The sequence below is a fragment of the Primulina tabacum genome, chromosome 8 (genome assembly GCF_025594145.1).
Source record: "Primulina tabacum isolate GXHZ01 chromosome 8, ASM2559414v2, whole genome shotgun sequence".
Taxonomy (NCBI): domain Eukaryota; kingdom Viridiplantae; phylum Streptophyta; class Magnoliopsida; order Lamiales; family Gesneriaceae; genus Primulina; species Primulina tabacum.
In genome coordinates this window covers 23,540,714-23,568,405 of record NC_134557.1, presented here as the reverse complement: position 1 = coordinate 23,568,405, position 27,692 = coordinate 23,540,714, and the positions used below count along the sequence as shown (strand labels likewise).

Genomic DNA, 27,692 nt, shown 5'->3' with positions numbered 1-27,692 from the left:
TTACACTTTGGCTAGAGATTTCATGCACTACTATTTCGTTAAATCACAGAGGATATCAACACCCGTAGCTGAGCAGTGAATCTCATACTGCAATGCACTGCTCCTACACATGACGCAATTGCACTCAACCTTGCCACCTTGTGACCATCGCAGAGTCGGTAAACGAGTCAAAGCACAATCCTAGTATGTAGAGCTTCAGTGTTGTCCCGGGTCGTAAGGACTAATGATATACAATCACAACCATTGACTTTTCTTCTTGATGAATGATAACCACTTAAAAAGTCCGAGGGAGGGTTGTTCGGTACAATCATCATATGATTACACATCTGCATTATTGGACATCTCTGTGCTCTTACCATGAAACACGATACACAACATTACAGATGTTAGTCTCAAGCTCAAGCGGTCTCTATTCTTGTTTTTAGGCGACTGAACCGACTATGAACAAATTTAGAATATACAGTGTTTACAAATGAGTTTCAAGATCGAAATACGAGTCATTTGTATTAATGTATAATCAAGAACTTTATCTATGTCAATTGCATTAGTATAAAAATAAAGTAAAACAAGACCATGAAACGTAAATTATATTGAAACAAAGATTGTTAATTACAACTGATTCGATAAATTTCTTAGCCAACCGTTAGATTATAGAGCATCTACTCTGACACTTCTTGTGTAATATGTCTTACAAGTAGACGAGACTCTGACCCTGACTATTAGACTAAATTCTGAGCGATCATTTAAGGCTTGTGAAAGGCTGTTGTTTTTGATTATATTATTGGCAAGGTTTAGGGAGTTGTTTTGCTTTACTTGTTCGTAGTTCTTGTAATAATTTTTTTGCTTTTTTCTAACTCTCCATGTTATGATGTCAGTTTCAAGTTTACCTTTGAATTTGAGTGGGCTTTTCACTATGGAGATAACGTTCGATGGAGTTGAAGGTTTCTTGATCTTAATTAATCAAGGAGCTGAGGCTGTAAGTTGAAATATGCTCTTTCCAAGGCTTGATGCATAATAGAGCTTCCTTGAGTTGTTTTGAAGGCTTCCTGCATTTTTACTTTTGTATCAGTTTAATATTCCCATATCCTTAGCTACTGATATCGTAACAACTTACTGGCTATTAATTTAAGGCACCAGAAAATTTACTCTGCTGAGGAATTTCATAATCATTTGCTATTTTTATGATGATGGTGAATATACTTGTTACTCATGGAAATTTCATTTGTTTTACACATAGAGTATTTGAGTCATCTTTTGTTGTCAGAAGGTCTATTGTTAAGGAACGTTTTTCAAAGAAATACAGGGATCCATCTCTGGACTTGAGACTCACTCTCAAACGCTTGAATGCGGCGAATGCTTATAAACAGAGGTATTGAAGATTTTTGTTGTTCACTTGACTCTCTGAAAATGCCAAAGCAGGAAGCTAGGTTTCATGACAAAAGATAAAAAGCTATAGGTTTCGAACCTAGTGCTCTATGCAGTTGATCCAATGTTGAACGCTATAACATTTGGGTTTTCCGAGGGACCCTCCGTGAAAGACATAATGCTTGACTTTGGGTGAGGCTGAAACGTCTGCCCTTTTTATTGCTTTAAAAGTATTAGAAATATTTTTTTTAAACACTCAATTTTCGGTCATATACATATCCCACATGAAAATATTTTTATAAAATATTTTACCCCTTAAATAAAACATCAACCAACTAGTATTATAAAAATCAAGTGAAATAGTCATAAAAATGAAATCGTCGCATGTTTTGCCAAACTCAAAAAGCAATAAATTTGAAAAGTATAGCACATACTAAACCTCTCAAAAATCTCTCAAAAGCATAAATAAATAGTTTTAAAATCTTTAACGTAAATCATGAATCATAAATCGTAAATACGGAAGAAGTAGAAGCGCTGGTCCTCGGGTTGTGTGCACTGACAGTCCAGCAAAATCACCCATCAAGTCCTCCCTCAAACTCACCTGCATCCATCACACCTAGTGAGTTTAAAGACTCAACACACCATAATCTTTATAAAAAATAATACGTATAAAATCACATGCAACAGTGAAAATACTTTTACGTAAAAATAACATTTTCATGACATGCATAAATAAACCTCAACTTATTCCTTTTTCCTTGACATAACATAAAACATTTTATCTTGATCATAAACATTTTTCTTTTCCTTTTCCTTTGTTGAATTTAGATCGTTAATTGTGACTTTCCTTAAACCTCAAAAATCGATGGAATGTAACCACAACACTGGGCGGCGGGGGACACCAGCAACACTCTCACCGGTCAACTGAGCCCTGGCCTATCCTCTTTCGAATAGATTACGATCGTCGGGGCTCCCTTTGGGGCCTTTTCCCATAAATGGGCTCCCTCTGGGGCCTTTTCCCTCACGATATTCTCATTCTTACCTCAACCTCATATCCTCATATTCGTAATAATGGAAATACGATCGTCGGGCTCCCACTGGATCGTCTCCCTCACAATATCTCCAACATTATCGAATTAGTCACAATTACTTCACTTCCTTCAACGTTATACATTCTCATCACTTTATAAAATCATGCATAACATAACATTTTTGTTTTTGAAACCAAGCATGCAACATGTCTTTTAAATGTCTTCCTTAAATCATAAAAATCCCATAGACATTTAAAAATCATAATTTAATCATTAACATTTCATAAACATTTGAACATAATCATAATATCATAAAAACAGCATTTAGAGCACTGCCATGACGTTTACTAATTTTTAGGTGTAAAAAAACCGTTTTACCCCTGAACGTAAAATTCCTCGATTATGACTTTTTCTTGAATTCATTGACTCTAACATGTCCCAAATAATTATTTAAACCTAAATTAATTTTCCCATAATTTTATTAGCTTAAACATTAAACTTTTCATTTATCTTTTTTTAATTGTTTTGACGGTGTTTTAATCCCGAAAAATCCCAAACTTTAATATAAAATTCCTAAATCCAAAATTTAGTCTTTTTATATTATTTTAGCCCTTATGAACCACGACTCGACCCCCGTGAGCCGTTTTTCAATTTATTTTAGTTTAGAAATCCTATTATGACACATAAACTTCGACCCCGAGCCATCTTTCGATTTTCTCGAGTCACCCCCAAACCATGTTGATCCAAAACCTGACCAACACACTAGAGTACCCCACTGAACCGTTAGATCACTTAGAAACCATTCCAAACCCAAAAACGTGAACCCCAAACCAACCTATGAAGTGGACGAGAGTTGCACTTTGTGTGGACTCTAGCTTTGCGCACCTAGGGACCTAGCAGTCAACCCAGCACCCGAACCAACCCCTAGTGCACCTCATAGGAACCTAATGAGTCACCCTAGCCCAGCCCATGAGCCCTGGACCGAGCCTTCACTCCCCTACAAGCCGCGCAACTTCCTGCGCAAACCTGCGCAACTTCTTAGGTACCCGAGTCCTAGCTTGGCTAGGACTCCCCCCTCAACTCAACCAGACCCTAGGCCAGCCCTGAACCAAAGCCAAGGCCAGCCCTCCCCTTAGAACATGAAAGCCGAACCCCAAAGCTTCATGACAGGAAAAAAAATAACGATTTCTGTGCGTGGCTTGTGGTGCAGCGTTCGTGTGAGTTAGAACCTTTTAAAATCATGTATAAACATCACTTGTTTACCACCTAAGATCATGGCAGCCTCTTTACAATATAAAACATGAATTTAAATCATAGAATCATGAGTTTACCTCTTGTGCATGCCATAAATCCGAAAATACAGAAAAATAAGTTCATGTTCTTCATGCAGAAAATATTTGAAACAATATTATGATATGATGGATGAGAAAAGGAAATTTATGGCGTGCCTTTGCGTTTTATACGCACGAATTAACGTTGACGATGAAGAACGGGCAAGAACCTTGGCTTTGAATCCCCTTGAGCCTCTCGAAAACCCTTCTACTTTGTGGTGTGCAGTGTGTATCGTGTAAAGTGGGGGTGGTGGGGAGTGTTTCAGAATTTCTTGTGTGTGCGGCCGTGAGTTGTGTTGCAAGTGTAGGGTTTTTAACATTTTAAATACTAATTAATTTACTAACTAGGCTTAGGCCTATTAAGCCAATCAAATTAGGTCCATTAGTCTTAATTAGGATTTAATTAAATCATAAAAATAGTTTTGATAAAATAAGTTTGTGAATTTAATAGCCGGGTTACTAAAAAGTTCGCATTTTTGTTGAAAAACCAACACCGATAAAATTTACGTCCCGGAGTATAAAATCACCTCAAAAACCCCATAATTTCATAAAATATGAAAAAGCAACACTCATATATTAAATAATTAAAAAAATTATTTCATAAAAATATTTTACGTTTTTCAGCCCTCGGTCCCCGTTCCTCGATCGTCACTTGAATAATCCTTAAAAATATATTTTTATGCATGATGATAATAAAATCCTAATCAACATATAAGCATGTATGTCACATAATCAATTAGTAATTAAATCAATTAATTCGTCATTCTTCATATTTCCTAGATTTGTATGCAGTTGGATTATGCCTTTTTAATTTTGGACTTTACAATTCCTCCCCCCCTTAAATAAAATTTCGTCATCGAAATTAGAGCTTACCGGTTTCCCAAGTAGCTTCCTCCGAGTGATTTCGTCATCGGTTTCCCAAGTAGCTTCCTCCTCCGAGTGATTCGGCCACTTGACCTTGACCATTGAAATGACTTTGTTCCGCAATATTCTTTCTTGCCTTGCTAAGATCTGGACAGGTCTTTCTTCATATGCCATATTTGGAGTTAATTGAAGTGGTTCATAATTAAGCATATGTGACGGGTTCGACATGTACTTCCACAGCATTGAAACATGGAACACATTGTGAACTCCCGAAAGCGTCGGTGGCAATGTCACTCGATAAGCTAGTGTCCCAATCCTCTTCAATATCTCAAACGGACCAATAAATCTTGGACTAAGTTTGCCTTTCTTGCCAAAACGCATAACACCCTTCATAGGTGCTATTTTCACAAATACATGGTCGCCCACTGCAAACTCTAAGTCCCTTCGTCTTTTGTCCGCATAACTCTTTTGTCGGCTTTGTGCAGTCTTCATTCTCTCACGAATTTTGACTACAAGCTCGGCAGTCTCCTCAATCATATTCGGACCAATATCTCTTCTTTCCCCAACCTTGTCCCAATGAATAGGAGATCTACATTTCCTTCCATAAAGTTCCTCGAAAGGAGCCATCCCGATAGATGATTTGAAACTATTGTTGTAGGTGAACTCCACTAGAGGTAATTTTGGTTTCCAACTGTCTTGGAAATCGATAACCCATGCTCGCAGTAGATCTTCCAAAATTTGAATAACTCTTTTTGACTGACCATCAGTTTGAGGATGGAATGCTGTACTAAATAACAATTTGGTCCCCATCGCTGCATGCAGACTCTTCCAAAAATGATGACGTAAATCTAGGATCTTGGTCAGAAACAATAGACACTGGAATACCATGCAGACGAACTATCTCCTGAATATATAACTCTGCATACTGAATCATGGTGAATGTCGTCTTAATAGGTAGGAAATGTGCTGATTTTGTAAGACGATCCACTATCACCCAAATGGCATTTAATCCCTTAACAGTCTTTGGCAATCCCACTACAAAGTCCATAGTGATATTTTCCCATTTCCACTCGGGAATAAGGAGTGGCTTCAATTTCCCCGCTGGTCTTTGATGCTCTGCTTTAACTTGCTGACAAGTCAAACACTCGGATACAAATCTCAATATGTCCCTCTTCATGCCTGGCCACCAATATAACAACTGCAAATCTTTGTACATCTTCGTAATTCCCGGATGAATGGAGTACAGTGTGTCATGGGCTTCCTTCATAATATGATCTCTCAAAGAATTGTCACTAGGAACCCATAGACGATCTCGATAACGAACTAAACCATCCACCACTGAATATAAATTCCGGCCCTTGGCTTCATTTCTAGCTCTCCACTTTTGCAACTGCTCATCAGTGGACTGTCCATCACGAATTCTATCTTTCAAAGTCGACTGTACTGATAGTGTGGCAAGATTAGGGGCCTCGCCCCTAGCATACACTGTAAGCTCAAACCGCTTTATCTCGTACTGCAACGGTCTTTGGAGTGATAGATGAGTGATAAATGCTGCTTTTCTGCTCAACGCGTCTGCAACTACATTAGCTTTTCCCGGATGGTAGCTAATGTCACAATCATAATCCTTTACTAATTCAAGCCATCTGTGCTGTCTCATATTCAACTCCTTTTGGGTGAAGAAGTATTTCAAACTTTTATGGTCGGTGAATATTTTGCACTTCTCCCCATAAAGGTAGTGTCTCAAAATTTTTAGTGCAAATACTACTGCTGTAAGCTCAAGATCATGAGTAATGTAGTTCTTTTCGTGAATTTTCAGCTATCTTGACGCATAGGCGATAACTCGGTCGTTTTGCATCAGAACTGCGCCCAAACCAAGTTTAGAAGCGTCGGTATAAATAACATACTCCCCTTGCCCCGATGGCATAGATAACACTGGTGCTGATATCAAGGCTTGCTTCAACTTGTCAAAACTGTCTTGGCACTTGGGTCCCAAAATAAACTTAGCATTTTTCTTTGTCAAGGCGGTCATGGGTACCGCTATAGATGAAAACCATTGAATAAACTTGCGATAATAGCCAGCTAGTCACAAGAAACTACGAATCTCGGTAACACTTTTCGGTACTGGCCACTCTTTCACTGCCTCAATCATACTTGGATCAACTTCCAATCCACTACTAGAAATTATGTGCCCTAAGAATGCCACTCTGTCAAGCCAGAACTCCCACTTGCTGAATTTAGCATAAAGCTTCCTATCTTGAAGAACTTGCAGTGTTGTCCTCAAATGACGACTATGCTCCTCTCTGCTCTTGGAATAAATCAATATATCATCAATAAAGACTATAACAAACTGAACTAAATACGGCTGAAATACGCGATTCATGAGATCCATGAAGATCGCTGGCACTTTGGTCAACCCGAATGGCATGACCATAAACTCATAGTGCCCATATCTCGTGCGAAATGCTGTCTTATGGACATATGACTCTTTCACTTTCAATTGATGGTATCCAGATTGCAGATCAATCTTAGAAAATATCGATGCTCCTTGCAACTGATCAAATAAATTTTCAATTCTTGGCAGTGGATACTTTTTTTTGATAGTGACCCTATTAAGCTCTCGATAATCGATGCAAAGACGCATACTACCATCTTTCTTTTTCACAAATAATACCGGTGCGCCCTATGGAGAATAACTAGGGCGAATAAAACCCTTGTCTAACAATTCTTGGATTTGATCTTTTAGTTCTTTCATTTCAGCCGGTGCTAGACGATAAGGTGCTTTTGATATAGGAACTGTGCCCGGCATTAGATCAATAGAGAATTCCACTTCACGATCTGGTGGAATGCCAGAAACGTCCTCGGGAAAGACGCTAGGAAAATATCTGACAATATAAACATCTTCTATCTTCTGACTGATAGATGCATGTGCAGTAGTGACACATGCTAGATAAGATTGGCATCCACGCTTAATAAGCTTCCTCGCACATAGAAAAGAGATAATTTGCGGCATTTGTTTGTTTCTCCCCGCCTCAAAGACAAAAGATTTACAACTAGGCGGTCGAATAAACACTGTTCGCTGACGAAAATCAATCGAAGCTCCATTCGCTGATAACCAATTCATGCCGAGTATAATATCGAATTCGGGCATAGGAAGCACAATAAGATCTGCCCGCACAACATCCTTGAATAAACGAAGCTCCAGATTCTTGACAATCTTAGACGTGAGCATTTGATCACCGGATGTAATAGAAACTTTGAAACCCAAACCCATATCTTGAGGAGTAATATTCAGTCTTTTGATGAAGGTTTCAGATATGAAAGAATGTGTAGCTCCTGAATCTTGCAATGCATAGGTAGCTACACCTAGAATGATGATCCTCCCTGCTGCGAAAAATGTCTTTTAAATCTTTTCATATTGATGCTTAAAGATTTACTATCACTAATTCCCAAAGTTATATGAAGATTACGCGTTGAACTTAAGCATTTCTTGAAAAAATTACATTTTAGTCCTCCAATTTTTCGAAATTTACATTCTAGTCCCCAAATTTTTGGATAATTTCAATTTGGCCCTTATATTTTCGAAAATTTTCATTTTAGTCCTTTAAAATTTTGAAAGTTACATCATGGTCCTTAAGAATTTGGCAATTGCATTAAAGCCCCTTATCTTTTGGTTAATTGCACTATGGTCCCTTAGTTATCGAAAATTACTTTTTAGCCCGCAAATTCTCGAAAGTTGCACATTAGACCCCAAAATTTTCGAAACATTTTGAAATCCCTTAGTTATGATTTTCTTTAAATTTTGGCCCTCAAACCTTTTATTTGGAATCGAATCATCCTTTACATAAAATAAGGCACAAAATTAACATAATTTTCTATGGTTTCTAAAATCATAACTTAGATCCAACTAAGTAGAACATGCAACCTAATTTCCACTAGGTTAAATCTTGATCTCAATTCAATTCTAATAACCAATTTAACATTTTATGCAATAATAAGCAATATAAAAATGTTAAATGACTAGGTTACCCGTAATGAGTGTAGTATCTGCCTCTTCCTCGGCTTCTTTAGCATTCATAACATAAGCTCGTGCCGTATTAGCTGCTTTTCTCTTTGGGCAATCGGTAGCTTTGTGTCCAGCCTCCTTGCAATAGAAACATGTAAATGATCCCCATTCACATTTGCCAAGATATAGACGGTTGCACTCCTTGCATGGTTTCCTCTCAGCAGGCTTTGGTGCTCCAGGATTTTGTGGCTTTGGTGATGCTGGCTTCTTGACTGGACCTTGGGGCTTTTGAGGCCCTTGAGGTCTAGGAGGACTCGTATATGGCTTTTTATTCGGCTGATTATTATTCTGAAAGTGCTGCCTTTTGCGCTGAATCTCAATATAAATGTCCCTCAAAGACTACTCAGACTGGAAAGCATAAGCAGTAGCAGTAGCATAATCCAATGGACGCATCATCATAACATTGTTTCGAAGGGTAGGTCGTAAGCCATCCATGAAATGTCTAAGCTTCTGTGAGAACCCAGAATTTTTCCGATCCGAAGCAAATCATGTAAGAAATTTGAACTTGAAATTTAACTCAAACTAAGCTTAACAACTTTCATTTTAACTATAGAACTTAAATATGAACTTATATTTCATCAAATTTAACTCGAGGAAGTAACTTCAAAGCTCGGGGATTAGTTCAACTGGAGGCCGAGCTGCAAATAACCGCATCAATCGAAGTATTGTCACGGGAGGAGTAAAACCCCAGCTCAATAACTCCATCCTTCAGCTCGAAGAAGCTCAACTAAGCTTGTCCTAACAAGACCAAAAAGGGAGCTAGAAGATGAGCCAAAGAAATGGGAAAAATTTATTATGCAAAAAGCCACCTTTGAGATAATTAAGGAAGGAGCTAAAGGAAGAGCTAAAGGATAGGACAAACTTAATATGCAAGAGATGACCTTTGAGGAGCTAAGGGAGAAGCTGAGAGACCAGGACGCATTAATGATGCAGGAAAAGACCTTTGGTGCTTGGATTACCTTTGACCATCTTTATGAGCACATTTAACTCCATTCTTAGAGGCCAAGAATTCGGCCATGAAGGAGATGAGGAGGCCAAAAATTTTCCTATAAATAGGTACTCAAAGATGATAGAAGAACACATTCAAAAATCCTTAAAAATTCGGCTCCCTTTCCCCCACCATAAAACCTCTCGGCCAAGTCAACAAGAAGGAAGTGCTGCTCGTGAGGTTCAAGTGCTAAAGATCGGTGTCGAAGTGCTGCTGAATTAAAGACGTCATCTGTAAAAGTTACGTCGAAGTGCTGCCAAATTTTCGGAAGGAAACTTTGTGCCAAGATCTGCAACGTTCGAACCTACATTCAAATTACAGTAAGTGGGCTTTTGTTAAATATTTTGTTGTATTTTTAAACTTTGATATACATAATGAGACATGCACTGTTGGTGTGTCCCTTTTTTCGAAAATATTAGTATGTTCTGTTTAAAATTTCGATCGATTATGTGTTCTCTTCTATGCTTCGATATCTTTGGTTCCTCTGTGTCTGTATGAAAACTCTGAAATCCGAAACTCTGAAAAGTTCTGTCTGTTACTTCTGAATTATGTTACACTGTTACGATTCGAATTTGAAATGAGACGAGAATTGTAGTTCTGTTCTGGCCCCCATTGGTGGGTATAAAATCATGTTCTGTTCTGACCCCCATTGGTGGGTATAAAACCATGTTTTGGCCTCACCCCTTAGAGGACTAACATATTGGGGACAATTTGACCATGAAAATAAGATGAGTAACAGTGTTGTGTCCGTTTGATTTGATCTGTTTCTGAATTTCTCTGAATCCTCTGATAAATTATGTCATTTATTCGATTCGCTTCTGTCATGATAAGTTAAGAATATTAAGTTTTGAAAGTTTGTTAAAAAGACGTTTTAAGAAAACTAAGTTCTATATGTATCTTTGGAATTGATCGACCCCCACTTGCTGAGTGTTTTCAAAAACACTCACCCCTTACAAATTTCAGATAAAAGTGAAGAGCAAGTAAGTGAAGAAGAGCAAGAAGTGTTCTGGGGATGGTGATCAGATTTCGAGATATGAAAAATCGAGAATTGTACTCCTTTTCTTTTGATTAAGCTTCTGTAAACTCTGATATAAAAGCTTATTCTTTTGTCATTGTAAGACAATATTCTATTTATGAAAAAGACTGGTTTGATTTGATACGAGGCTTTATTGTTTTCAATATAATTGTTAAACAATGCCGGATGTCACCGACGCTTCGAACATGGGATGTGACATTTAAGTGTATCAGAGCCGCCATGTTCATAATCCCGCTGGGATTTTGACAGACAAAATTTGACGAATTTGGCAAAAGCCTAGTGCAATCCTATGTAAATCCAACATTCATCCTTTCCGAAAATTTTCCTTGAGAAATTCAAAAATCTAGCCCTTCAATCGTTCCGAAAATCCTTAGCATCGAAAACTTTCCACGACAACTTTGTTTCTATTTTTGTGCCTCTCTATCCTTTATACGATTCTGATGCTTTACTTCCATTTTTATCCTAGGAAATGGCTGCTCCACGTACTCGCGCTCAAGCTGCTCTTCGTATGTGTCAGCTTACCATAGATAAACAAGCTAGGGAGATTGCGACTCTGAAGGCACAACTGGCTAGGGAGAATTTGGAAAAACAGGAGCTTAGTGAGATTAGGCACATACTGGAGACCGACGTGCAGCGACTTACTCATCATTTGGACTTGGCTGAGAGCCAACTTCTACATATACCGACTGATTCAGCTCGCATCGCGCGATTAGCTTCACTCAACAGGGAGTTACTGGAGAGAGTAGAGATAGAACAAGGACGTGCTACGTAGGCCCGTAAACGTCAAGAGGAGTTCAACGCCAAACAGGACCGGTACATTTCGAAGCTTCACGGCACTATGGACAGACTTCAAGAGCAGAACAACTACCTACATTTAGTGATAGAGAACATGGAGGAAGAGGAGATAGCACCGATGGAAGTGGCCGGAGACGACAATGCCAGTGACAGCGACGGCGGAGAAATGTTCGATTAGATTAGCATTATAATAAAGTGTCTGGATTGTAGTAAACTTGTGACTGAAAAAATATTATGTGTGCCAAATTATTTTGAAACTTGCTATTATCTTTCTATTGCATATTTAAAATTTGATGAGTATCTTATTTATAAAAATGTTTTTATCTTATAGGAAGCCAACATGGACTTTCAAAGCATTATAAATGAACTGCAGAAAAAACTTCAGGAAAAGGAGTCAGAAATTAAAACACTAAAAGAAAAAAATGAAAAACTCGAAAGAGATAACTACCAGTTGGATGGGAATAATGTATGTATGATGGAGGATCTTCGTGAGGCCAGAGTGGAAGATAAGAAACTACGTGAAGACGTTAGACATTTTGCTGCTTATCATCTAGAGTCGTAGCGTCAACACGAGATCACCAAGCAAGAGTTGAAGAAAGCGCAAGATAGAATTTTTACGGTCGAAATCCGGGGTAATAGTCTCCTTAAAACGCAGCGCCGTCTTGAAGAACGAATCGGGGAGCAAGAAATCGATGAAAAAGTAAGCCAATCAACAATACAAGAACTACAGGATCAAGTAAACAACCTTGATCATCACAACACACAACTGCAGAATTACATTGAGCACCTACAAAATGAAATGGTCAACATGGAAGAACTCATGGGACAACTAGAAGAAAACCCGATGGAAGAAGAAGTTACCGAGGCCGTAGGAGATGGAGAAGTTATAAACGAGTAGAGAGAGGACTCTAGATTAGGCATTGGTTGTATTCAGAATTATCTAATTAATCATTTGTTTTGAAACTTTTGATTGTATGAATTTCAAAATTTAATGAAATTATTTTGATTTTACATTATGGTGAATAAATTAATAAAATACATGTTTATAGGATATGGCAGGCAGACCACCCCGAAATAACCGTAACCCTCGTGGCGCCAACCAAGATGAAAACCCACCACCACCTCCGAGAGTAAATCTCAGTCAAGAAGATATGATGGCGATAGCTACTATCGTAGCAGCAACGTTGCAAGGATTCGTGAACCCATTGGCTAACGCTATTCAACCACCTCAAGAACCACAACCGCATGGGATACCATTATGAATCCCTCCGAAGAAATCGAGTTCCAACTTTCGATGGGAACCCAGACCCAGAAGTCAGCCACAACTGGCTCAAAAATGTCGAATCGCAATTACACCTACTTGAAGTGCCTGAAGAATTGAGAGCAGAGGTTGTAACACCGTTTCTGGAGGACAGAGCACGAAAATGGTGGGAAACCGTGTCACCATCTCTAGCTGAAGTGGAAGATATCACATGGCAGATTTTTAAGAGAGAGTTTCTGAAACAATACTACCCAGCCAAATTTCATCTGCAGAAGCTGAATGAATTTGAAAATTTCAGGCAGACACCGGATATGACAGTACTGGAATATACCTCAAGGTTTAATGATCTGGGAACTTACGTCCCAACAATTATGTCTGATGAAACCTTGAAGATGCATCGTTTTAAGAGAGGACTGAACAGCCGGATTCAATCGGCTTTGGCGGTGTTCAAACCAAACAACTTTGCTGATTTGATGAGCGCGGCAATGAGCGCGGAAACAGATATTAAGCGCCGTGAAGATGAGAACAGGAATAAGAGACCCTTGGTCAACCAAACTACTCAAAATGGTCCCAAATTTAAGAAGCCGAATAATTCAAGTGGACCTCCAAGAGGAAATTTTAACAGTGTAGGCAACGCCGAAGGAAAGTGTTGCGATACATGTCGACAGAAGCATGTTGGAGAATGTTATCGGAAGACAAGCGCTTGTTTTAAGTGCGGAAAGGTGGGTCATAGAATTAAAGACTGTCTAGACAACAAGGACAAAGGGTCGGGGTTCAGTAAACAACATGAAAACAAGACTAATGCTCGGGTTTATGCAATAACCCAAGAGGAAGCTGATAACACCAACGAAGTGGTGGCAGGTACCATCTTACTCAATAAAATGCCTGCATATGCTTTGTTTGATTGTGGTGCCACACATTCATTTGTGTCTAGAAGATTTGATAAGAAGCTTAAACTTGAGCATGATATACTTAGTGAACCGTTAAGAGTAGCAACACCTGCCAGTAAAATAATTGAAACCCGCAAAGTGTATCGAAATTGTCAAATTTGCAACAGTAAATAGGATTTTGAAGTAGAACTAATCCAACTCAACATGATTGAGTTTGACGTCATTATTGGAATGGACTGGTTAGCTAAAAACCACGCCATAGTAGATTGCCAAAGGAAAGACATCAGACTTCATACTCCAACTATGGAGGAAGTCATATACTACGGGAAATCCAAAAAACGAAAATCTCTACTATCTGCCTCACAAGCCTGAAAGGCCATAAAAGGAGGTGAAGAGATTTATCTGGCGGTAATCAATGAAGTCAAAGAGGAAAAAACCCCAAAGTTGGAAGATATTCCAATTGTTCAGGAATTTCCAGATGTTTTCCCCGAGGAATTACCTGGAGAGATACCCGATAGAGAAGTCGAATTTGAAATCAATTTGGTCCCTGGTGCTGCACCAATCTCAAAGGCACCATACCGAATGGCTCCAGCTGAATTAAAGGAATTAAAGGAGCAACTTCAGAAATTACTGGATAAGAAGCAGGTTCGCCCTAGTGCATTCCCGTGGGGAGCACCAGTACTCTTTGTAAAGAAAAAGGACAGAAGCATGAGGCTATGTATTGATTACCGGGAGTTAAACAAGATAACCATAAAGAATAAGTATCCACTCCCGAGAATTGACGATCTTTTTGACCAGTTAAAAGGAGCCAAAGTTTTCTCAAAACTCGATTTAAGATCTGGCTATCACCAGCTGAAAGTCAAAACTGAGGATATCTCTAAAACTGCTTTTAGGACAAGGTACGGACATTACGAATTCACAGTAATGCCTTTTGGCCTAACAAATGCTCCTGCAGCTTTCATGGACCTGATGAATCGAGTGTTCAAGCCATACCTCGACAAATTTGTGGTTGTTTTCATAGATGATATCCTTGTGCACTCACCAAGTGAAGAAGAACATAGAGAACACCTACGTCTCACTTTGCAGATACTGCGAGAGAAAGAACTATACGCCAAATTCAAGAAATGTGAATTTTGGTTAAAAAGTGTGGCGTTCCTAGGCCATATAATTTCTGAATTAGGAGTGTCAGTAGACCCGAAGAAGGTGGAGGCAATCAAGGATTGGCCACAACCAAAGACAGTGACTGAAGTAAGAAGTTTTCTGGGTTTAGCTGGCTACTATAGAAAATTTGTGGAAGGATTTCTTCGATAGCCATTCCACTCACCAAACTTACTCAGAAAAATTCGAAATTTATTTGGGATGAAGCGTGTGAAAGAAGTTTTCAAATCCTGAAGACAAAACTCGCATCCACACCAGTACTAATTCTTCCCGAGGATGGTAAGAATTTCACTATAAACAGTGACGCTTCAAAGGGAGGATTAGGGTGTGTGCTTATGCAAGATGGTCATGTAATCGCTTATGCCTCACAGCAACTAAAACCATATGAGCAGAATTACCCCACTCATGACTTGGAGTTAGCCGCAGTAGTATTTGCGCTTAAAATCTGGAGGCACTACCTTTATGGAGTAAAATGCGAAGTTTTTACTGATAACCAAGAGCCTCAAGTACATTTTCACCCAAAAAGAATTAAACATGAGGCAAAGACGGTAGATGGAACTTCTCAAGGACTATGATTTGTCAATCAATTACCATCCGGGTAAGGCAAATAAAGTGGCAGATGCGTTGAGCCGGAGGAACCCTGGGAAGGTTAACTTATCTTCACTATCAGTACAACCAGGTCTCCGAGAGACCTTTAAATTGAAGTAGAGTCAAGACACCTCCATCCTTAAAATTAAAGAACAAATCCAAGAAGGAAAAGTTCTAGAATTTCAAATTGATGAAAATGGGATACTCTGGATGAAAGGACGATTGTATGTGCCAAACGACGATGGAATTCGAGAAGAGGTAATGGCCGAGGCACATAAATCGAGATTTTTGGTACATCCAGGGAGTACTAAAATGTACAGAGACTTAAAAAATAATTACTGGTGGAACAGAATGAAGAAAGACGTGGCTGTCTTTGTTTCCAAGTGCCTAACCTATCAACAAGTCAAGGCAGAGCATCAACGGCCTGGAGGACTATTACAGCCATTGGAAATACCAACATGGAAGTGGGATAATATCTCCATGGACTTTGTAGTCGGGCTACCAAAATCAAGACAAGGTGATGATGGAATCTGGGTAATCGTTGATAGATTGACTAAGTCGGCACATTTCTTACTGGTGCGGATGACTTACAACCTGGATAAGCTCGCTACCTTGTATATGGACAACATAGTGAGGCTACACGGAGTCCCGACAGGTATACTGTCTGACAGAGATCCAAGATTTGTATCAAGATTTTGGAAAAGTTTCCAAAAGGCTATGGGGACCAAGGTTAATCTCAGCACGGCCTTTCATCCTCAGACTGATGGCCAAACCGAAAGGACAATTCAAACACTCGAGGATATGCTGAGGGCATGTGCACTGGATTTTTCTGGAAATTGGAGTGAACAGTTACCCCGGATAGAATTCGCCTATAACAACAGCTATCACAGTAGCATCGAGATGGCTCCGTATGAAGCTTTGTATGGTAGAAAATGTAGGCCGCCTCTATATTGGGACGAAGTCGGAGAAAAGGCCGTTACTGGACCAGAGCTTGTTCAATTAACCATTGAAAAGGTCGCTATAATCAAAGAAAGGCTTAAGACCTGCCCTAGATAGACAAAAGAGCTGGGTTGATTTGAAGAGAAGACCGTTAGAATTGGAGATTGGTGAAAAGGCTTATGTCAAGGTCTCTTCTATGAAGGGAGTAGTTCGGTTCAGTAAGTTCGGAAAGTTAAACCCAAGGTATGTGGGACCGTTCGAGATACTCGAGAAGGTGGGAACATTAGCCTACCAACTGGCTTTACCACCTGATATGTCCAGGATACATAACGTATTCCACATCTCGCAACTGAGAAAGTATGTCCCAGATCCGAGTCATGTACTCAAAGTTGCACCATTGATGATTAAAGGAAACCTCAATGAAGAACTCAAATACGAAGAAGTCCCTATCCGAATAGTGGACACAAAAGACCAAGTGTTGAGGCATCGAACAATCCCATACGTCAAAGTGCAGTGGTCAAATCATACCGAGAGGGAGGCCACTTGGGAGTTTGAAGAGAAAATGCGCTCACAATACCCTTATTTGTTCACAAGCCCCAGCTGATCCAAGTTTCGAGGACGAAACTTTCAATAAGGAGGGAGGGATGTGAGAACCCAGAATTTTTCCGATCCGAAGCAAATCATGTAAGAAATTTGAACTTGAAATTTAACTCAAACTAAGCTTAACAACTTTCATTTTAACTATAGAACTTAAATATGAACTTATATTTCATCAAATTTAACTCGAGGAAGTAACTTCAAAGCTCGGGGATTAGCTCAACAGGAGGCCGAGCTGCAAATAACCGCATCAATCGAAGTATTGTCACGGGAGGAGTAAAACCCCAGCTCAAGGACTCCATCCTTCAGCTCGAAGAAGCTCAACCAAGCTTGTCCTAACAAGACCAAAAAGGGAGTTAGAAGATGAGCCAAAGAAATGGGACAAATTTATTATGCAAGAAGCCACCTTTGAGATAACCAAGGAAGGAACTAAAGGAAGAGCTAAAGGATAGGACAAACTTAATATGCAAGAGATGACCTTTGAGGAGCTAAGGGAGAAGTTGAGAGACCAGGACGAATTAATGATGCAGGAAAAGACCTTTGGTGCTTGGATTACCTTTGACTATCTTTATGAGCACATTTAACTCCATTCTTGGAGGCCAAGAATTCGGCCATGAAGGAGATGAGGAGGCAACAAATTTTCCTATAAATAGAACCTCAAAGATGATAGAAGAACACACTCAAAAAGCCTTAAAAATTTGGCTCCCTCTCCCCCACCATAAAACCTCTCGGCCAATTCAACAAGAAGGAAGTGCTAAAGACCGGTGTCGAAGTGCTGGTGAATTAAAGACGTCATTTGTAAAAGTTACGTCGAAGTGCTGCCAAATTTTCGGAAGGAAACTTTGTGCCAAAATCTGCAACGTTCGAACCTACCTTCAAATTACGGTAAGTGGGCTTTTGTTAAATATTTTGTTGTATTTTTAAACTTTGATATACAAAATGAGACATGCATGTTGGTGTGTCCTTTTTTTCGAAAATATTAGTATGTTCTGTTTAAAATTTCGATCGATTATGTGTTCTCTTCTATGCTTCGAAATCTTTGGTTCCGCTGTGTCTGTATGAAAACTCTGAAATCCGAAACTCTGAAAAGTTCTGTCTGTTATTTCAGAATTATGTTACACTGTTACGATTCGAATTTGAAATGAGACGAGAATTGTAGTTCTGTTCTGGTCCCCATTGGTGGGTATAAAATCATGTTCTGTTCTGACCTTCATTGGTGGGTATAAAACCATGTTTTGGCCTCACCCCTTAGAGGACTAACATATTGGGGACAATTTGACCATGAAAATGAGATGAGTAACAGTGTTGTGTCCGTTTGATTTGATCTGTTTCTGAATTGCTCTGAATCCTCTGATAAATTATGTCATTTATTCGATTCGCTTCTTTCATGATAAGTTAAGAATATTAAGTTTTGAAAGTTTGTTAAAAAGACGTTTTAAGAAAACTAAGTTCTATATGTATCTTTGGAATCGATCGACCCCCACTTGCTGAGTGTTTTCAAAAACACTCACCCCTTACAAATTTCAGATAAAAGTGAAGAGCAAGTAAATGAAGAAGAGCAAGAAGTGTTCTGGGGATGGTGATCAGATTTCGAGATATGAAAAATCGAGAATTGTACTCCTTTTCTTTTGATTAAGCTTCTGTAAACTCTGATGTAAAAGCTTATTCTTTTGTCATTGTAAGACAATATTCTATTTATGAAAAAGACTGGTTTGATTTGATACGAGGCTTTATTGTTTTCAATATAATTGCTAAACAATGCCGGATGTCACCGACGCTTCGAACACGGGGCGTGACAGCTTCATTGCAGGATCCCTAGCAATAAGGGGTACGAAATGACAACCCCTATCAAACTTCTTCACAAACTTGGCAACAGTCTAGTCTCCCTAGCGGAGGGTCATAAACTATCTCATCAGTCGCCCTCTAACATCGACAGTAAAGTATTTTCATAGAATATTTCCTTGAAACGAGCCCAAGTGATAGTAGCAAGATTAATACTGTGCTCGGCTCCATCCCACCATAAATAAGCGTCATCCCTGAATAGATAAGTAGTACACCTTACTCGATCCGCATCCCCCATATCCAGATAACAAAAGTGTACCTCCAGTGCACAGATCCAACTCTCAGCAGCAGAGGGATCGGTGGTGCCAGAAAATTCCTTTGGCCCTAGCCTCCGGAACTGATCATAAATGTAATATTGTGGCCTAAGTGCCTGTTGCAACTGTTGCTGCGGCTGTTGTAACTGCTGCTCGAAGAGACGAGCCATCCCCTCTAAGGCACGAGTAGCAGCATCCCCTGGTGGTGGTGGTGGTGGTGCATTTCCTTGATTGTTCGCTTGGTGATTCACGCTTTTCTCTTCCTGATTCTCAATAACGGGAGCACGTCTAGGAGGCATTTCATCTGAATGTTTTCCAAATTCTAACGTAACCAACATGCATTTAAATCTAAGTTCTCTAATCATGTGACATATCCTAACTCATTTATCACTTTAAGCATGCAAAGTATAAGTACTCGAAAAGCTAATAGACATGTAACGTAAACATAATATTCATATCGTCATGCAGGTAACATCATACTGAATCATATAAAACATGTAAAACTTACAACTTTGAGTCTTGACTACTGATCTTCTCGGCGCTAATGGTGGCACAACCCTTTACAGGACCTTTGCTCTGACACCAACTGAAACTTCTGCCCTTTTTATTGCTTTAAAAGTACTATAAATTTTTGTTAAACACTCAATTTTTGGCCATATACATTACCCTTTAAATAAAACATCAACCAACTAGTTTAAAAATCAAGTGAAATAGTCATAAAAATGAAATCGTCGCATGTTTTACCAAACCTAAAAAGTAATAAATTTGAAAAGTATTGCCCATACTAAACCTCTCAAAAATCTCTCAAAAGCATAAATAAATAGTCTTAAAATCTTTAACGTAATCATAAATCGTAAATGCGAAAGAAGTAGAAGCGCTGGTCCTCGGGTTGTGTGCACCGACAGTCCAGCAAAATCACCCATCAAGTCCTCCCTCAAACTCACCTGCATCCATCACACCTGGTGAGTCTAAAGACTCAACACACCATAATCTTTATACCAAATAATACGTATAAAATCACATGCAACAGTGAAAATACTTTTACGTAAAAATAACATTTTCATGAAATGCATGAATAAATCTTAACTTATTCCTTTTTCCTTAACATAGCATAAAACATTTTATCTTGATCATAAACATTTTTCTTTCCGTTTTCCTTTGTTAAATTTAGATCGTTAATTGTGATTTTCCTTGAACCTCAAAAGTCGATGGATCCATCAACATGTAACCACAGTACTGGGCGGCGGGGGACACCAGCAATGTTAGAGTAGGTGCCCGTCGATCCAAGTGTTGGCCGAGTGTTCACAATGAAACTCTATGTATAAATAATTTTTATTTTAATAATATTTGAAATTATTATTGGCACATCTTTATCTGAATACCCATGCTAGTTGCATAGATAAAGCCCTTGAATATACAAATAGTAGAAAGAATATGAGATGCTCATATGATGAGTATCATGAAACTCATATTTGGAATACTGTATATTCTAAACAGTTCCTAGTCGATTCAGCCGCCGCTAAGAAGGATATAGGCCGCTCGAGTTCGAGACTAGTATCTACGATATGAGTACCATGTTTCATTGGTAGGGGACATTGTGATGTCTGAGCATGCAGATAGGTGCTCCTTGAAGAGTGCACTGAACAACCCTCTATAAAGGACTTTCCAAGTGGTTCTCACTTATCGAGTGGAAACGTCCTAGTTTATGATTGTACACCATTAGCCCTTATGACCCGGGACAATATTGAGACTCTATGTGCTAGAATTACACTTTGACTTGTTTACCGACTCTCATAAGGTCATCAGGTGGCAAGGTTGGGTGTTCTGTCGAAACATATAGGAGTCGATGCATTGTAGTCGGGGATTCACCGCTTACCTTCGGGTATGGATATCCTATGTGTTCTCATGTGTATGTAGGTTGAAATCTCTAATCATAGTATGGTGGTAATTATGAAAGGGGTTTCATAGATTACACCATCGATGCAACTACGACATGACACATAGTATCGATTCATTGACAACTCTCGATATACCAATGGTTGTCGAATCGGTCGGGATATATGAGTTGAAGGGACTGTACTTTACGCTAACCATAATTGAATGGTTCTTGCAGGCACTATCATTTGATACCTAGGGAATCATGTAAGCGATGCTGCTAGGCGTTTAACATGGTTGGTTGGGTACTATCAGACTTGAGTTATGACGTTCTTGTTATCAAGGAGTTGATAAGTAAGAATGGAGCAATTAGGGTATGCTCGTATAAGGACATGTTTAGTCCGAATTACATGGAGATGTGAACCCACGGCTAGTTGTATCAATGAACCATTGAGGGCCACACAAGTACTAGCTTTCTAGATCCCGTTGAGAAGTAAAATAGTTCAATGTGTTGAACGGCTTATAAATGAGTTTATAAGCGTAAAGAAAAATAGAAGTATGACTTCTATGAGAGAAATGTGACTTTTAATTTATGAATGTGTTCCTAAATTAAAAGTTGGCCAAATAAATAATGTATTTGAAAATTGTGATTTTCATAAACATTATTATGGACTAAATTAAATTAATTCAAGTGTTTAATTAATTAAACACTAGTGGGCCTAGTAGAGTCCAAATAATTAAATTAATTCAAGTGTTGAATTAATTAAATCATATTGGGTTTTGTAGAGCCCAATAGTAAAATAATTATTGAACTAGTGACTTGAGTAAATTCAAGTAATTTTTAATTAGTCTCAAATTTGTTTGAGATAATTAAATTAAGTCCATGGATTTTTAATTGTTAAAAATCAAATAAAAATGCATGAATGGGAGGTGAAGAGTTGGGAGACAACTTTTTGTTTAACCAAGGCATGGCATGCAAAAGTTGGACACTACTTTTTCACACACCAAGACAAGTCTTCCACTTTCCCATTACATGCTCATGGCCAAAATTTTGGAGGTTCTTCTCCCTCATTTTTCTCTCCATTTTGTTCTTCAATTGTTGAAGAAAGAAAATACTTCTCAAAGAAAAATCCTCATATTTTTCTAGTGCAAAATATGAGGGGTTCTAGCTAGTTGGTGGTGGGCTTAATATTTGAGCAAGGTGGGCTCAAAGGGAAGCTTGAAGATTGTCTTGCCATTGAAGAGCTTAGTTGTATATCAACTAAGTTGGAGCCAACATCAATCTTTTAAGATTGATAGGTATATTTTCTAAACACCCTATGTATGACATCTTGGTGTTTTTGTATTTGCTACACATCTTAGTAGAGATGTTCGGTTTTCTCTTCTTGAAAATAAAATTTTGAACTTCCGTTGCGCATTAGAACACCAAAAATCGATCTCTTTCAAGTGGTATCATGAGCTATGGATACTATTTTGTGTAGCTTATACAAGATATTATATTGAGGTCGATTTCTAACCGCATGAGATGATTTGTTGCAACAATTCAAGGCCGGATTTGGGGCGGCTTTTGGGCAGCAAGTTGCTGCCCATTTCGTGCAGCTTGGGCTGCCCGAGGGGCTGCCCGAAACGTGCAGCCCCCCTATTTTAATAAAAAAAAAAAATTTCTGCAAAGTTGGCCGGAATCCGGCGACGGTGATGACGACTAGGGTTTTCAAAAGGTGTTTTGAAATATCAAAGTGTCATGAGCCTTGAGTTGTTGGGCTATTGGATGACTAACATATTTGTGAATTTTAAATGGGCCAAAATGTTTTTGGTGAAAAATGATTTTTTGGGCCCTTAAGTTTAAATTTACAAAAGTTGCAAATATTTTCTCATAAAATAAATAATTGAAGTTGGACTTTAGTTATTTATAATAAATGGTGATTTACAAGAAATTCGGTTATAAATAAATTAATTAGAAAGTAGACAAATGTGTTTGTATACTTTGTTAATTTAGTTTATAATCGTGGCGGTTAGTGATTGGATCAAGATATATAATATTGGATCAATTAATTATTGTGATAATTAATTGATGGTGTATGATATGTGATATTATGCATGAAGGATGATCAAGAGCCCAAGCCCAATTTGCTAGGTGTATGCTAGGATATTTTGTGTTGAATGATTGTAATAATTATCAAATTTCAAGTGAGCTTGGTTTATGACCCGTTCCCACCCCATGAGATGTATCCCTGTTTGCCATGGATATTTATTTGTAAATATTAGTATAGTGGATGATCAAGATTGGAAGATGGTGGCCTTGATGATTATGAAGATCGAAGACATGTAAATATTGAAAGCTTATGTAATAGTTGCATTTGCATCCCATGCATTTCCCTAGGATTGGACCTAGGCCCGTGTTTAGCTCACACGGGCCATTAGTGTTGGGGCGATTGATCATCCTTGTTTGTTTACTGTTTATAATATAGGCATGATATGTTATAAATAATGAGTATGTACGTTATTATTATGATAATAACAAAGTTGCATGAATCCGGCAAACATACGATCAAACATGGCGAGCTTTTAAATAAAATTAATGATGGGACCTTTCAAAATTTAAAACCCTCATTTTGAATAAGATTCAAAATTAATATCAAGCCCGAAAAGGGGAATTATAAATTTGTTTATAATTTCCATGTCTTCCATCGACAATAGGTGCATGATGAACGCTACCCGTGCTCGGGGCTCGGCTCGTATTATGGGGGGGCCCTGGGTGCCGGAAAGCTGTGACATCCATTGACATGGTGATATGAACTACGTGGAACTCCCATGATTTCGGCTCATATTATTGGGGGAACTCATGGCGACCGTCAATTAAGGTTCAACATCGATGGGTAAAGCTTGACACGTGAAGATGAACGACGTCATATTATTGAGTCCTAATCAAACGTGAGAAAAAATTTTACGTAGAGGGTTGCATTGTGATGCAATTGGAAACTACCTTTTAGAAATTGTGATTGGCTGATATTATTCGGGATCATGATTCGCTAATTGGACCTTGCGTACCTACTGCGGAAAGGAGTTTCCCGTTTTCACTAGAGGGTAGTGAAAGATGTCAAAACAGTGGGAGTAAACATTTATAAAGTAAAAGTCCATACTTTATATCTTACTAAATATTTTAAAATAGTCATAAACATTTATCTGTTATACTTTTCAGTACAATTTTTGACAATGTCTTCGATTCGCAATCCGCTATCTGCAATACTCGACAAACACGTATTAACTGGACCTAACTACCTCAATTGGCTAAAAAACCTAAAAATTGTCTTGAATTCGGAAAGGATAGCCTATACACTGACTGAGTCGCCCCCTGTTGAGGCTCCGACTGACTGCACTCCTGAGGAATTGCAGACTTACAAGGAATGGTGTGACCATGACTTGAAAGCCAGGTGTTATATGAAGGCTTCTATGAATGATGAGCTGCAGAGGCGTTTTGAGGATGCAAAGAGTGCTGCTGACATTCATTTGCATCTCAAGGAGCTGTTTGGTGAGCAAACACGGCCTCTTAGGCATGCTACCGTCAAGGAGCTGATCACTTTGCGCATGCGAGATGGGGCCTCGGTCCATGAGCATGGCCTGAAGTTGATTGGGCTCGTAGACAAGCTCGTTGGCATGGATCTGATGTTGCCTTCGGAGTTCACCACCGACGTGTTGCTCTTATCGCTGCCTAGCTCATTTGATCCTTTTGTGGTGAACTTCAACATGAACAAGATGGAGCCGACCCTTGAGGAGTTGGTGAACATGCTTGTGACCTTTGAGTCCACTATTAAGAAAGAGAAGCTGGTTCTTTATGTGGGTTCTTCATCTGGTACGAAGATTGATCCACATGAAAAGGGAAAGAAGCGTTCTTTCCAACGTCCCAAGAAGAACGTGCCCTTGTTGAGGCAATCTCCGAATCCCGTCGTGGCAGCCACACCAGTTAAGGCTGACAAGACTAGTGATGTTTGTCATCACTGCAAGAAGCCTGGACATTGGAGGCGTAATTGCAAAGAATATATTGCTCAGAAAAGTTCTGAAAACGGTATGTTCTAAATTGAAGTAAATATTTCAATTAACTCTACTTCTTGGGTATTAGATACCGGTTGTGGCTCACATCTCTGTAATGAGTTACAGGTGATGGGAAGAAGTAGGAAGCTTAGGAAAGGTATGACCTTCTTGAGGATGGGCAATGGAGCAAGAGTTGCTGCCAAGGCTGTTGAAGATGTTTACTTATTGTAGAACAATAGTTTTAAGTTAATTTTATGAGATGTTTTGTTTGTACCTGAATTGGTGAAAAACATTGTTTCTATTTCTATGCTAGATGAAGATGGATATTCTTGTTTATTTAGCAATGGTGTTTGCAACATTTACAAGAATGAATGTTTAATTGGTACTGGAGAACTTGAAAACGATCTCTATAACTTAAAATTGAAAGATATTCCACTAAATGTCCATTCAAAGGCCGACACCATATTAGATATGGATGGGTAAGCCTCCCAAATATTCTTATCTTAGAATATGGGGGTGCCCTGCTTATGTGAAGCAGGTAGTGGGAGATAAATTGGATATTCAATCCATTTTATGTTACTTTGTGGGATATCCAAAGAATTCGGTTGGATACTACTTCTATCATCCCCAAGAAACAAAAGTGTTTGTTTCTAGGAATGCAACCTTTTTGGAAAGGGAATTTCTATTGGATAGAAAAGGGGAGATGATAGAACTCGAAGAGGTTCGAGAGACACCCACAATTATAGAACTCACACCCGAAGAGCCAAGAGAGGAGATACAAGCTCCTAGAAGATCCGAGAGAGTCTCGAGACCACCTATGAGGTATGGTCTGCTTCTTGAAGAGGGCCATGATGAGCCTAACCATGGATGTGATCCAAGGACCTTCAAGAAAGCCTTATCTGATGCCGATTCATCCAAGTGGCTTGAAGCGATGGAATCTGAGATGAATTCCTTGCATTCGAACCAAGTGTGGAATCTCGTGGATCCACCTGAGGGAATTGTTCCTATAGGGTGTAAATAGATTTACAAGAGGAAACTTGGGGCGGATGGGAAGGTATTGACCTTCAAGGCGCGATTGGTGGCAAAATGATATACTCAAAGACAAGGAGTTGACTTTGAGGAAACCTTTTCTCCAGTTGCAATGTTCAAGTCCATAAGGATATTGCTAGCCATAGCTGCATGGTATGACTATGAGATATGGTAGATGGATGTCAAGACAGTCTTTCTTAATGGGGATATTAAGGAAGAGATTTACATGTCTCAACCTGAAGGGTTTACATCTGTCGGAAGTGAGCATATGGTATGCAAACTTCATAGATCTATTTATGGTCTAAAGCAGACATCTAGGAGTTGGAACCTTAGATTCGATAGTACAATCAAAGAGTTTGGTTTTACTAAGAATCCTGAGGAACCCTGTGTGTATAAGAAGGTCAGTGGGAGTGCTGTGACATTCCTGGTGTTGTATGTTGTTGACATTCTACTCATTGGGAATGATGTAGGAATGTTGCAATCAACTAAGATATGGTTAGCGAGTAAGTTCTCGATGCAGGACTTGGGTGAAGAATCTTTTGTATTGGGAATACAGATCTATAGAGATAGATCGAAAAGATTGCTTGGTCTCACCCAGTCCACATACATTGATACCATCGTGAAGCGGTTCTCGATGGATGAGTCCAAGAGAGGACATCTACCAATGTGTCATGGCGTGTCCCTATCCAAGTCTATGTCTCCCAAGACTGATGCAGAGATAGCGGCGATGACAAGCATTTCTTATGCATCTGCAATTGGTAGCATCATGTATGGGATGATATCTGCACGTCCTGACGTGGCTTTCGCACTAAGTGTAGTGAGTAGATAACAATCGAACCCTGGTCTTCCACATTGGAAAGCTGTGAAAGACATCCTCAAGTATTTGAGAAGGACCAATAAGTTGCTCTTGGTCTATGGGGTGGAGAACAGAAATTGGAAGGCTATACCGACTCTAGCTTCCAAAGTGATATCGATGACTCGAAGTCAACCTCTAGATTCATATTCATGCTCAATGGTGCTATTGTCTCTTGGAAGAGTTCCAAGCAAGACAGTACAACGGATTCTACCACTGAGGCCGAATATATTGCTGCATTAGATGCAGAAAAGGAGGCTGTTTGGATAAATAATTTCGTCCAAGATTTGGACGTCATTCCTAATAGAGTTGCTCCTTTCCCGGTGTTGTGTGACAACACGGGAGCTATAGCTCAAGCAAAGGAACCAAGGTCTCATCAGAAGTCCAAACATGTATTGAGAAAGTACCACATCCTCCGAGAGATTGTGGAAAGAGGAGATGTCTCGATGACAAAGTCGGCTCCGCAGATAATGTTGCTGATCCACTAACTAAGCCTTTACCTGGACAATTATTCGAGATGCATCGCGAATCAATGGGTTTGAAGCATATGGGTAGTTGGCTCTAGTGCAAGTGGGAGATTGTTAGAGTAGGTGCCCGTCGAGCCAAGTGTTGGCCGAGTGTTCACAATGAAACTCTATGTATAAACAATCTTTATTTTAATAATATTTGAAATTATTATTGGCACATCTTTATCTGAATACCCAAGCTAGTTGCATAGATAAAGCCCTTGAATTTACAAATAGTAGAAAGAATATGAGATGCTCATATGATGAGTATCATGAAACTCATATTTGGAATACTGTATATTCTAAACAGTTCCTAGTCGATTCAGCCGCCGCTAAGAAGGATATAGGCCGCTCGAGTTCGAGACTAGTATCTGCGATGTCAGTACCATGTTTCATTG

At 39.0% G+C, this 27,692-nt stretch overlaps 1 pseudogene; it reads left to right on the top strand.

Annotated features, from left to right (window-relative positions):
- Positions 1-913: 913 nt before the first annotated feature.
- Positions 914-27,692, top strand: part of LOC142554651 (uncharacterized) — a 30,508-nt pseudogene continuing 3,729 nt past the window's right edge.